The following is a 12,016-nucleotide window of genomic DNA, read 5'->3' as shown; positions in this document are numbered from 1 at the left end:
AAGGGGAACGCTGCTCTGCCTGGCAGCGGGAAGCACGGGGTGAGCTCTTGTTGTGCCAGGGGACCGAGCAGACGTCCTTCACCTCCCACGCTGCTGTGCTAAATTGTAGTATTTCACATGTCTGGGCACTTTTGGAGCAGGGTTTGGCCTCATCCCTTTGTGGCTCCATCCCGGGAACACCCTCTTGGGCTTCCACCCCTGGCAGCGCTGCAAGGCAGCCTGGGGATGGGAAGAGCGGGATGACTGGTGGGGACAGACACTGTGAGCGACATCTTGGCTCAGCGCAGCCACCGCCGATCCTGGCACTGCCTCCACCTCTGTGCTGCAGATGCCTGCGCAGAGTGCAGAAGGAAAAAAAAAAAAAAAACATCGGGAAAACCTCCCAGGCGTTGCAAAGTGGTGCCTCCCATTTTCTTCAGCTGAGCTTTATTCATGTTCCCAGCGTAGTGCCCTCAGGGTGGACATGTGTGTGTGTCCAGATGTGTGCACATGTGCTCACACACGTGTGCACACGCACGTACAGATGTGTGCATAAGAGCACCCAGCAGTGCAGCGGACAAGGTGAAATGCAGCGCTGAGCAAAGGCACTGCAATCCCCCACACCCTGCCTCACTGCCAGCTGCAGCAGAGCCATGCATCCCCTGCTCCATGTGTCTGTCCCCATGGAGCTGGGGGGCATGTGGCCACCACCCTAAGCCCCGTGGAGGGCTGTCACGCATTGCTCTGTGTGCTGTGCTGCAAGCCCAAGGACAAGAGAATATTAATTAGGAGCACATATTACTGATTTCTTTGGAAGTGATTTGCAAAGCAGTGCAGGTAATTAAAGGGGTTGCTGAGCTAAACAGGATACGCTTGCTCAAGAGGCTCTGGGGAAGGCTGAAGGGGGGGCAGTGCTCAGGCAACGCTGGGCGCATTCCCCCAGTGCTGCCTCACCTGCATTTCCTTCAGACTGAGCTGGGCTGGGCGATGGGCTGGACTTGGGACTGCTCGGCACCCTCTGGTTGCTAATTGCGAAAGAAACATGCAGACTAAGCTAAGGCACAGCAAGTCTGTTGCCAGCAGAGTGAAAGTAACTCATGTAAATCTTATGCAGCAGGCACAGCCTTGTCATGAATACTAAATCTGAAGAGACGGGGAACAATTAGTTGTGATGATTTGCATAAATATACTGTTATCTGTGCAGTTCCTTCGTCTGGTTTGGCGATAATATTGACAGACGAAAAGTTACTTTATACATTCCAATAGCAGCTGTAATTCCATCTTGTCATTGACTTAATTTATGAGCTGTAAGGGTAAAATAATGTTTATGTAAATCGCTTTAACCAGTAAGTAATTTCCTGCCCTTTGAATGCATCAGGTTTTTAATGGTATTGCAATTATGCAATGCACATAAGCTGTATCAATTACATTAAATAAGTCTAAATTAACAAGGCATATCTGTGAATTTCCCCAGTTCAGAAAAATAACTCAGTGAATAAGCACGTAGCAAAATCTGAAATGGTGTTTTGTGCCGGTAGCAATATTCAAAATGTCAGCTGCTGGCATTAAAAGGCTGCCCCCACCATCCTGGGGCCAGTTTTAAGAGGGGAAGGTGAGGCCCAGAGGCCCCGTGCACCAGTGACAAGTCCTGGTGTATGTGCCAGGCAGATAAAGCTCAGCCCAAAGGCAAATGTTATTTGGGGCTGAACTCTTAAAAAGCCAACCTGCGTTCAGCAGCCTTTCTAGGGCCCTTCCCTTTGTGATCCCACCATCACGGCACAAGCACATTTACCACCCTGCAGCTGGGGTGTCGTGATGCCATGTGGCGTTGTATTTTCTGATAGCAGGGGACTCCTGCTTGTCACATGCCACCGCCAACAAATGATAAGGCTGTGTATGTTTCTGTGTGCTCCAAGGATGCCTCCAAGGCAATGTCCTTCCCAGAGCTGTGGCTGCACGGCTATCTGCTCCTGTGGGGCTGAGGAGTGAGACCAACTCTAACCTGCAGCCAGCCCCTGTGCCCCTCTGGGGGGATGTGGCTGTGCTGGCCTGGGTTAACCCAGCGAGACTCCGACCTCTTTGCAGCTCTCACGCCTCTGGTTTCCCAGCCAGCACCTGAGCAAGCCCCAGCTGACAACATCACTGAAGGTATTTTCAGAAACACGGCTTTGCAGGCAGGCAGTGGGACCTGCATGCCCAGCCGGTAGCAGGGAGGCTCGATTTTTCGATAGCCATCAGCCCTAAATCAATGTCCAGCAGCTCACTGGGGGACATGCCGTGGTGGGAGGGCAACCTGAGCGCTCCCAGCCATGGGAGCAGACATTGTTCAGTTGTGCTGGGTTTGGGTCGTGCAGCACAAGCAGCTCGAGGACGTGCTGTGGTGTGTTGGGAAGCTCTGGCTTGCTCACGCAGCTAGGCACAGCGTGGCCACAGCTCTGTGAGCAGCACGCAGGTGAGTACTGCCTTTGCTTTCTCTTCATGTTCAAACACGGCAGCTCTTGTGCAGCCAGCAAAGCCGGCGGGCTCAGCTCTTGCTTTCAGTGTGGCCTTTTCCATATCTGCAAACATCCCTGTTTCAGCTGCCAGCTCAAGAAAAAAAATGCACAAATGCATCAGTAGGGCCAGCAGAAGGATCGATTTGCATTGGGAGAACAGCAGGAGGGAAGCCTGCCCAGAGCTATTAGACCCATTTTCATCCAGCGTGTGTGCTCAGAGCCCCCTCGGATACAGAGAAATAAGGTGGCTGTGAAGCCAGGCAGGTTAATGCGCATTTTACTTACCCAACAGAGTGCGATGGATTAAGGGAAGCTCCAGTGATCAAAACTCATCACTGACTGGTGCCTTTTGCATTAGTCATTTGTTCTGCCCCAAGCAAATATTTAACCTACATATGTAAGACCTTCAGGGAGACAGCTAAAAAATTCTAGAAAAAGTTTAACTCCCCCCTCCCCTCCCTTCGAGCAACCTGATAGCAGCCACTATCAGCCCAGAAATGCAGGCGGGAGCATACCTGAAGCTGCCTGTGTACTCAGATGCTCCCTGTAGAAAATTCCCACCAGAAGCATCAGATGTAATGAGAATGTGTCCTCAGAGAACAATTAATTATAACCCAGCTCATTATTATAATTTTGCTCCTCCTGGAGAGCCCCGAACAAGGGGATTTCTCTGCATTGCTGCAGCACGGCCAAGCCTACATGAAACGATTAACAAAGCAATAACAAAACCCTGCATTCCTCCATCTGTATTTCACACAAAGATATCCAAGCTCCTTAGCAAGTTTTAATTAAGTCTTAGCATGCTCCTGAGAAATTTGTACTCATTTTAGAGTTCACAGACTGAATTAATTCAGCCCAGAGGCTCTGATGCTGAGATAGGGCAGGTTTGAGCCCTGCACAGCACCTTGGCTGGCGAGGGGCGTTGCAAAGGTGGCATCAAGCTGCCGTCACAAACACGCAGCCAGGGCCAACCAGCAACACCCACACAGCCTCCAGGCTGCCCTCATGCTCAATGCCCACATGCCCCTATGCAAAACTCCCAGAAACGGAATATTTATCCAGGCAAATGCCAACAGTGACATCTTTTTCGACCTTCCATGTTCAGGTAGAAAAAAGATCCACAACCTGCCTTGCACAGGTTGTGGGTGAAGCCCCAGCCTTCTCGCCTCCCTCTCCCCAGCCTTCTCACCCTGTTACATTTCTTGGAAAGCTCCAGGTAAGGCATGGGCTGGGCTTCACTGCTGCAGGCTTGAGCCTCCACTGAGCAAAACTCTGCACAACAGCTCAGCCATGTGTCATGGTGTTCGGCTCCTGCATGCACAGCACCTCTTAGAAGTGAGACTGAGGAGCACAAAATAGCCCAGATGAGACTGAGGCTGCCCGTGATGCCATGCTGGCTGTAGTGCACCCATGCTGCATACGGCTGGGCACCCAGCAAATTCAGGTCGAGATGCTTTACCCAGCAAATAAATGTTAACATGGCGCTGTAGGGAATCCGTGCCTTGAGCAGGGGGTGCTGGGCCACCTGCATCCCCCTTGGGCCCCCTGCTCAGGGCCTCCGTGCTGCCTACAATCCTTATTAATAAAAACATTGTGTGAGGATAGAAGCTGCAGGTGGGTGACTGGGAATTTTTCAGAGTTTTATTACTTCTGCCATTATTTTCTCTGTGAAGGGAAGACCCTGCTGTGCTGTTGAGTGCCTAACCCTGCCTGGTGAGGAAACACAAGACACAAGTGCCAGGTCGTGCAAAAGCTGCATAAAGGGCTCTTTCTGCAGAGGCAAATGTGATAGCAGTGATGTCCTTTAAAAATACATTACCTCCTCAGCAAAACCATTTATTTTCAGCGCCCTCAGAAGTGTGCTTGATTTTGGAGAAGACACGGAGCTAAACTAGTAGATCTGAATAATTTACAGCACAGTTTTGGAGCTGACGTCAGTAGCAGCGCTGTGCCAGGGCTGGAGGGATGCACAGCCTGCACGAGTAACAGGCAGCTGGTTTGGGCACGGGCACAGCTCATTAAACACATGGGCTGAATGCTTAGCTGCCACAAATTTGTGCAGGGACATGTGGCCAAAATGCACTGAGGTAAATCGGTGAGGGCCTCAGCAGGGAACTGGGACGTGCTTTGATGGTCACACAGGCAGTGCGGACAGGTAGAGGGAAATACTGCAGCAGAGGAAAAGCCACGAGATGGCTCAGCTGCTCTCTGAGTGCAAACTGAAAGCTGCATGCAACAAAGAGATGTAAACCAGGCAGGATATTCCTAGATGGAGTTAGGCTTTGGCTGCTAGATGTTGTTCTGCCTGCAAAGTCCCACTGCAAACTCACCCCATATGGGTGCCCACAACCACCAGGTGCTCAGCACTCCCTCACCCAGGGACACAACTTGCCGGGGGGGGTCAGGACAGAAACCTTACCTTGCCTTGTATTATTTATGCCTGCTATATATAATGCATGCCCCTACATCCACACCTCACATGCGACTGCAGGATAGCTCAGAGCCCCACAGCGGTGGCCTGATGCTGGCAGCACTCAGGTGGGTTTTAACACGTGTTTGCAGAGGTTTCAGGGGTACCCAGACAAATTTGCACAGTCCTAGCATGATCAGCCTAGCTATGTTACCACCTAGCTGCAGTGAGCCAGGCAGGGCTGACTGCAGCCTCTGCCATCCCAGGGGGGCTCCTGGGCACCCAGCTGCACTGGGCAGCTCTAGGGTGTAATTGAAATGGTGCAGAAAGCTGCACAAAATTAACAGGAAGGGTTGCCAAAGAGATCCATGAATCTGCATGCCAGAAATGTACAGGGGTATTTATTTTTTCCTCTTCCACCCGTGGGAAAATAACACACAAATTGATATGCAGCTGCCACGGAAACTCATGCTGTGTAAAAATGAAAGCATAATTTCTTGCTCCTGCACGGGTGCTTTCAGAGATGTCTTTCTGTCACAGAAGGCTACAGGATCTTCAAACTGCAAATAAATTGCAGTAAATAAAGCTCTTTCTTCCAAGGCATTTTATACCCAAAGAAGACCTTCTGCTTTTTGGCGACACTGGTGGAAGTTCACAGGGCAATCAAAGACTTAAATTCCCTGTTTTGGCCTCCATGCTAATAATGTTTGAAGAAAGCAGAGCAGCATGGAGACACAGTGATGGTTTACAACAGAAAACTTTCATGGTGCATGCTCAATGAATACCAACCAGCCTGATGCCTCCTGGCTCTGCTGCCTGCCTATTCTGGGATCCTACAGAGGTGAAGGGTGACAAAATAAGGGCGAGATAAAGAAAGAACTAGAGGAGGGGGAGGACTGAAGCGCTGGCAGGGTGCTGAGCACCATGCCCAGGACCACAAGATGGGCCCAGGGCTCTCTGCAGTGGATGCTTCTCTATTTGGGTATCCACTGCCTTGATCTTGAAGTGATCACCAGATGAAGAGCGACACTTAATTATCCCCTTGGGAAGCAGCGCCGCAGAATACATGTGGAGCCCATGCACAAGCATCCATGCATATTTCATGACAACTGCTCAGCTCCAGAGGAGGGTTTCAGGTTTTCATTGCAGGCAGGTGCTGCCTGAGCTGCACAGCCCCAGCCCAGCTGCCCACCGGCATCCCTCCCACCCCGCCGCCGCTTCTCACCTGGAGGCCTCTCACCAGCCCTTTTCCCGGCCACGTCGCTCCGAAGCACCCCCTGGTGCCAGCCAGGCTCGGCGTGGTGCCAGCAGGTGGGCAGCGGCACCCCTGGGGACGACAGGCAGGGATGCTCCCTGCAGCCTGCGAATCTTCCCAGGCCCATCTCCTGCACTTGCTGCCCCTGCTCCAGCTGAGCACTGACAGCGCTGCCAGGACACTCAGTGCATGCATGGTGCTGGTTCTCCTCTTCCACTGAAAATGCTTTGGTTTGGGTGGTGTTCCTGGAGGGTTCCTGGCCCCAAAAGGGTCCCCAGGGCTGATGTGCAGCCTGGGGGCTGCTTCCCTGCCCCCCTGTGCCCTCAGCAAGCAAGGGCAGAGGACACTACCCATGCCATGCTGCCTGCATCACTTTGCCGGTGAATTTCTCTCCTGGTTTTGCCCAGTCCGCAATAGAAACAGAGAGAGCAATTCCCCTCCACTCCTATCTGCCAGTGCATTAAGTAAGTGAGAGTAGATTAAAGCCTGTCCCCTCCCCGGGCACTGTTAGTCCCAGGCAAATTGCTGATACAACTTATTTCTTAGCTTCCGCAGGCAGGTGGACTCTCTCTGCAGCTAACCAGATTTAGATGGGATCAGGTCTGCTGCTGTGAGTACTGGCTGTTGTCAAAAGATGCCTCTTGACCAGGAATGAGGGCATCAGTTGGGCTTTTCCACCACCCACTACAAGCTCGGTGCAGACCTGCACCCATGCACAGCTGGGTTTGGGCACATGGTGATAGGACCAGGGAGGAGACTGGGGGACAGCAGCGGGAGAAATGCCCTTGTTGTAGCCTGAGGGCCTCAGAAATACTGAAACCTCGCCCATTCCTGGAGGAAGGAAGGCTGCAAAGCCCCATTTCCCTCCAATCTGAACACATGGCCTGGGAGACGCTTTCTAGAAGGCAGCCAGAAAAGTAAAACCAGGGAGATTTGCAAAGTAAACAATGATCAAACAAAAAGACTTTGGTTACTGTTCTGGAGGCTGTTTGCCAAGACACACAGATCGTATCAGGCTAATTTACAAAAGGAAAACCAACATAATTAGTGTGCAGGAAAACACCTTCATGAAAAGCGCATTAGTGTTAAAAGTGATGGGACCAGGAGGTCAAGGCAGTTCTAAATGCCAGAAAAACAGGAAAAGGGCCCGTCTGCCAAGCAAGCTGAGTCCTTCATGTCGCATACACATGCTGCACAGATTGAGGCATGCTACACATATTAAAGCACACACTTATCACTTTTATACACCTTGTCCTGGTGTGCAGCAGGGTGCTGCTCAGGCAGGGCCACGTGCCTTGCCCTGTGCCCTCCCTGCTGCCCGGGGCTGCCTAGGTTTTGCTGCTGGAGCTGTCCTGTGCATCTGTGCTCCTGTTTTGGGACACTGGGAGCCCTGCCGATGCCACAGGTCCAGTCTCAGTGGTGGTCGTGCAGCTGGATCTGGAGGCAGCCACGCTGGCTGCTGCGCTTGCACGCACGCTGCACCAGCCAGTTACCATGGCAGCTGAGAGATTTGCATGTGATATTGGTATTTTTTGCAGTATGAAAGAGCCTCTTATCTGGGCTGAGCAACTAGTCTGGCTGGTCCGCATTCCTCTAGTGACACAGTGGCATGTTCCACCTGATGCTTGCAATTTGGAGCTCTAGACTCTGCCTTGGAAGAGCCACGGGCTGGGATGTGGGGGGTGCTGGGGTGCAGAAGGATGCAGGGGAACTGCAGCTGCATGTGGTGGAAGGCACCCTGCTGTGCCGTGCTGTGCCGTGCCGTGCTGTGCCATGCCATGCTGGCAGGTTGCAGCCTGGTGCTGGTGGGATATCCCTCTGCAGCAGCCTCTCTATCTGATCTATCACGCTTTTTTGGTTGCTTACATCCCACCCCTTAGCCTAATACTTCTAATTTAACCAAGGAAAGTTTGTAGAGCTTAGCTGTTTGACTTCTTCAGCTTTTCTAGCTCTTCACATGTATCAAGTGACCTGTAAAAGGGGAAAAAATGTGTGAAGTAACTTACATATCTCAGCTTGACTTCAGATGACTCAAAACCAACTCGCTGGATATTGCTCAGATTCTCCCTAAAACATTGACCCTTGGGCATGAACCAGACTTGGAAAGTTTCATCCCCAAATGAGAACGAGTAAATGAGGAAGGGATGAGAAAAAGAAGAATGTCATCCTGCCCAAGCTAAAGCAGCTGCTGCTAATGAACGCATCACCCTGTTTCACCCCTTCCCAACCGGTGGCCTGGCTTTTTTTTTTTTTTTTTTTCATTTTTTCTTTTTTTCTGGGTGTTAATTCCAGTATAACTACCGCTGCACTCAAAATGAGATCTGTGCTTCAGCACAGCACCACATCCAGGCAGAGAAAATCAGATAGATCTCAGCTCTGTTTAAACCAAGGTAAGATGGAGTCAGGGGGATTTAACTGCAAGCAAGAATCAAAGTAGATCTGTGCAATGGAAAAAAAAAAAAAAAGCAGAAAAAGTGGTTCACAGTGTTAGGAGTATGTTCTCCTCGTTAAGCACTTTAATCTTGAAACATGGAGATCTTAATTTTATTTCAAGCTTTATAATTAAATGCCTTTTAACTGGGCTTTCCATTTGTAATGCAATTTCTTTCTAGATTGAAGTCTAATAGCTAGACCTGCTGATTTGCTTTTACTCTTGTTATAACCTTATCAGTGATTAGCCTGCCATTGTACTTAATCTTTTTAAAAGATTGCTTTAGCTATAAATAGAGAAGATACCCACTCTGTTTCTATCCATAGGAAAACAAAAACAGTAAGGTATCTGTATTGGTTTATATTATTCCTTTTGCAATTTGATCTTTCTATCTGAGACATTTGTCTTTTTAAATTTTATACAGAACATCAAATCAGTGCTACATTTCTGAAAGATATAACAGCATAGGCCACAAAGAAAATGAGCATGCAAAGCCTCCAACAAAGATACTACTTGTGATATTGAGGCAAAAACTAACTCATTAATACAGAGCCAGCAACAGCAAGCTCTACATTTCCTTCAGCAATTATCTGTGCCAATGACTTCCCTTAAAAGCAGCAACAGCTGAAATCCTGTTGCAAGAATAGCTAGTTTCTACGCCCATGGGCCGCTGAGAAGTCAGTTGTTAAATGAGAGAAGCACAGGTCAGGAAGAAGACTGCAATGCAGAATTTCCAAGGCAACTGTTGGCACTGGGCTGGCAACAAGCTACTGCACAGACAGATCCCCAAATTCTGCATTAATGTTATTAGAGGATGTATGTCATACCAAATCAATACAGCAGTTGAGTCACATCAACACTGAACGAGCAAAAGCTAATAAGAAATGCAGTAAAGGTATATAGAGTGTTGCAAAATCAATCAGGAACATTACAAGGGTGGTGAAAACAACAGACTTCAGGTAAATGTGTGCTCTAAGGTATTTAATAGGAACCAATGCAAAGGAAGCCCATTGCAAATGTAGCAAAACTGGAAGGTAGCACCATGTGGTAAATTAATGAAATTATAAAATGTAGCAGAAAGATGATTTATGACAAGCCCCCCTGGCAGCAGAGGCACTAAATGAGCCTGCAGCTGCCCAGCTCCTGAGCTCATATGGCCACCTGCCATTTCAAAACAGTTCTGCCCAGCAAACAGAGCTGGGCTTACAGCCCAGCCCCACCTTGACCTTAATTAGCACCTGGGGAATAATCTCTGAAGAACTAAAGCCATAAACGGATCCACGGGAGGTTAGTTTTAAATCTTCACGTGTTTCCAGAATTGCCAGTTATGTTTCCATTATTGTCTAATGCTGCATTTTGAAACCTAAGATACTCATAAAAGTGTTTGTCACTTAAGATTTTTTTTTCTCCTTCTGGTGATTAAAAAAAAAAAAAAAGTATATAAATTCTACTACTAGTATTGTGTGAGCTTTGTGTCTCTGAAAACTTACTGGAAAATCTGTGAGCCAAAATGGATTGGCTTTTTTCCTTTCTCCCCATCTGAGTCCATGAAGACCCCAGGAGGGTATGTTCTCATTCAAAGGGGGCATATTCCCCAGAGAGGTTTTTGTTTGTTTGCTTGTTTTTAAATCTAGTCTGAGCATTGCATTAACTTCCTAGGATGCAACACTGATTTTAAAGAAAATATTTGCATCGCAATCCCCAAAATCACTCAGGCAGAGTTTTTCTTTGAGTGAACTTCCCTTTTGCTGTGGAAACATAGGTGTAAGGTGGCTGGTGCCAGGACATGGCTCCAGGGCCAGTGCGGGTCAAAAGGGCTGGGAGCAGGGGGCAGAGGTTGCTCCAGCAACCAGGGAGGATTGGAAGGGAAAAGCTCCCGTCCTTTAGCTTTAAGTGTGAAAGCACACCTCCCATATGCACATCTACTCTGCTTTAGACAGGAGAAGGAAAATTGGAATTTTGAAATAAATCCACGGAAAATGGTGGTAATCTAAAGGGTGTTTATTGTAGATACAGTGGATTATGAAAGCCGTTATGCACACTTCTGATGTAAACTGTTTTTCTAAGCTGTATCAAATTGTAGCAGCAAATCAGAACCCTGGTTTGACTTTGCCACATTTCCTGGTTTGCTTATTTAAATATTTATATACTGGAAAGCACTTCCTCTGCCCCAAACCTACCCGGCAGGGAACCAGGGAATCACTTGCAAATCACTAAAGATTACGGGAGGTGGGGATGAGTTCAGATTTTCCTCTGCAACATTAAGGGCAGCGGTAGGTTCAGATGCACAAGTGGCATGTTGGAATTCCTTGAAGTTTTGTTTAAAAGAGAGCAAGCCATCATGAATTAACACTACTATACTCTGTCTCTTTCCACCACAGAAACCCATTTATTTTCCAAGAGAGGAAAAAAAAGCTGAGTAGGAAAGGTAGGAAAAGCCCTCCTGACGTGAAGATGAGCCAGCAGGCTTTGGATGGGAGCTGGGGCTTTCCCAGGGATCCACGTGGGTGTGCCACCCTTATGCCAGGGATGTGTCACAGGCAGAAACTTGCAGCACTTGTTGGTATTCACTGAGCAGCTGGAGCTTCCTCAGCCACATCTCTTCCTCCACAAGAAGGAAAATGTTGCTACGAGCTGCTGTGGGAATGGGGCCAGAGCAGTTTCCCTGTGGGCAAGGGGGCTGAGAGCCAGCAGCACGGGATGGAGCCAACAGCGTGACCGTGGGCCTGGGGACTCTGCTGGAGCTGGATACAGCTGGATGCCCAGGATGCAGCTGCACACGCTGCTCTGCATGTTGTGGACTCTGGCCTGACCCTGAAGTAGTGGCCTGGGGAAGCACTTGTGTCACTCCTCTGCCCTGTCGCAGCTGGAGGGCATCTGGAAGCAGCCAGGATTTGCCCCCCGAGCACCGCTTGTTGGTAGCAGCAGGCACAGTGTGCCGGGACACCCAGGGCTGTGGGCCCACACAGCTTGGTCTGTGCTTGGCTTAGGAGCAGAGTCCAAATCCTTTCCAGATGAGTCACCGTCCCGCTGCCTGAAGTCCAACAAAGGAATCTTTTTTTTTTCTTTTTCCTCTGGTGTTTTTTTTCTGGCCATGCAGTGACTCAGCTTTTGGAGGTGAACAACTTCAGGCTTTATCTGAACAGACACTCATTAACCATTCAGAGCTGTAAAGAGCCATTCTTCTTCTGCACTCCGTCTCTGTAAGATCTCAAGGTTAGAGGGCTGGCCTGATATATATAGGGACTATTCAGACAGATGCTCAGTAAGAATGAGCACAGGAATCTTGTGTAGTTCTGGGTCATTTGGCAAAGGGTTTTGACAACAGCGGGTGAAGGACTAAGCAGAGAAGAAAGGCAGAGCCCATCTGCAGCACTTAGCTAGCAAAGCCTACAACCACGGTGCAGGAATTGTTAACAACTAAAAGCTTCTACCTGAAGCGTTTG

The sequence above is a fragment of the Aythya fuligula genome, chromosome 12, assembly GCF_009819795.1.
Source record: "Aythya fuligula isolate bAytFul2 chromosome 12, bAytFul2.pri, whole genome shotgun sequence".
Classification (NCBI taxonomy): Eukaryota; Metazoa; Chordata; class Aves; order Anseriformes; family Anatidae; genus Aythya; species Aythya fuligula.
This window is presented reverse-complemented; position numbering follows the sequence as displayed.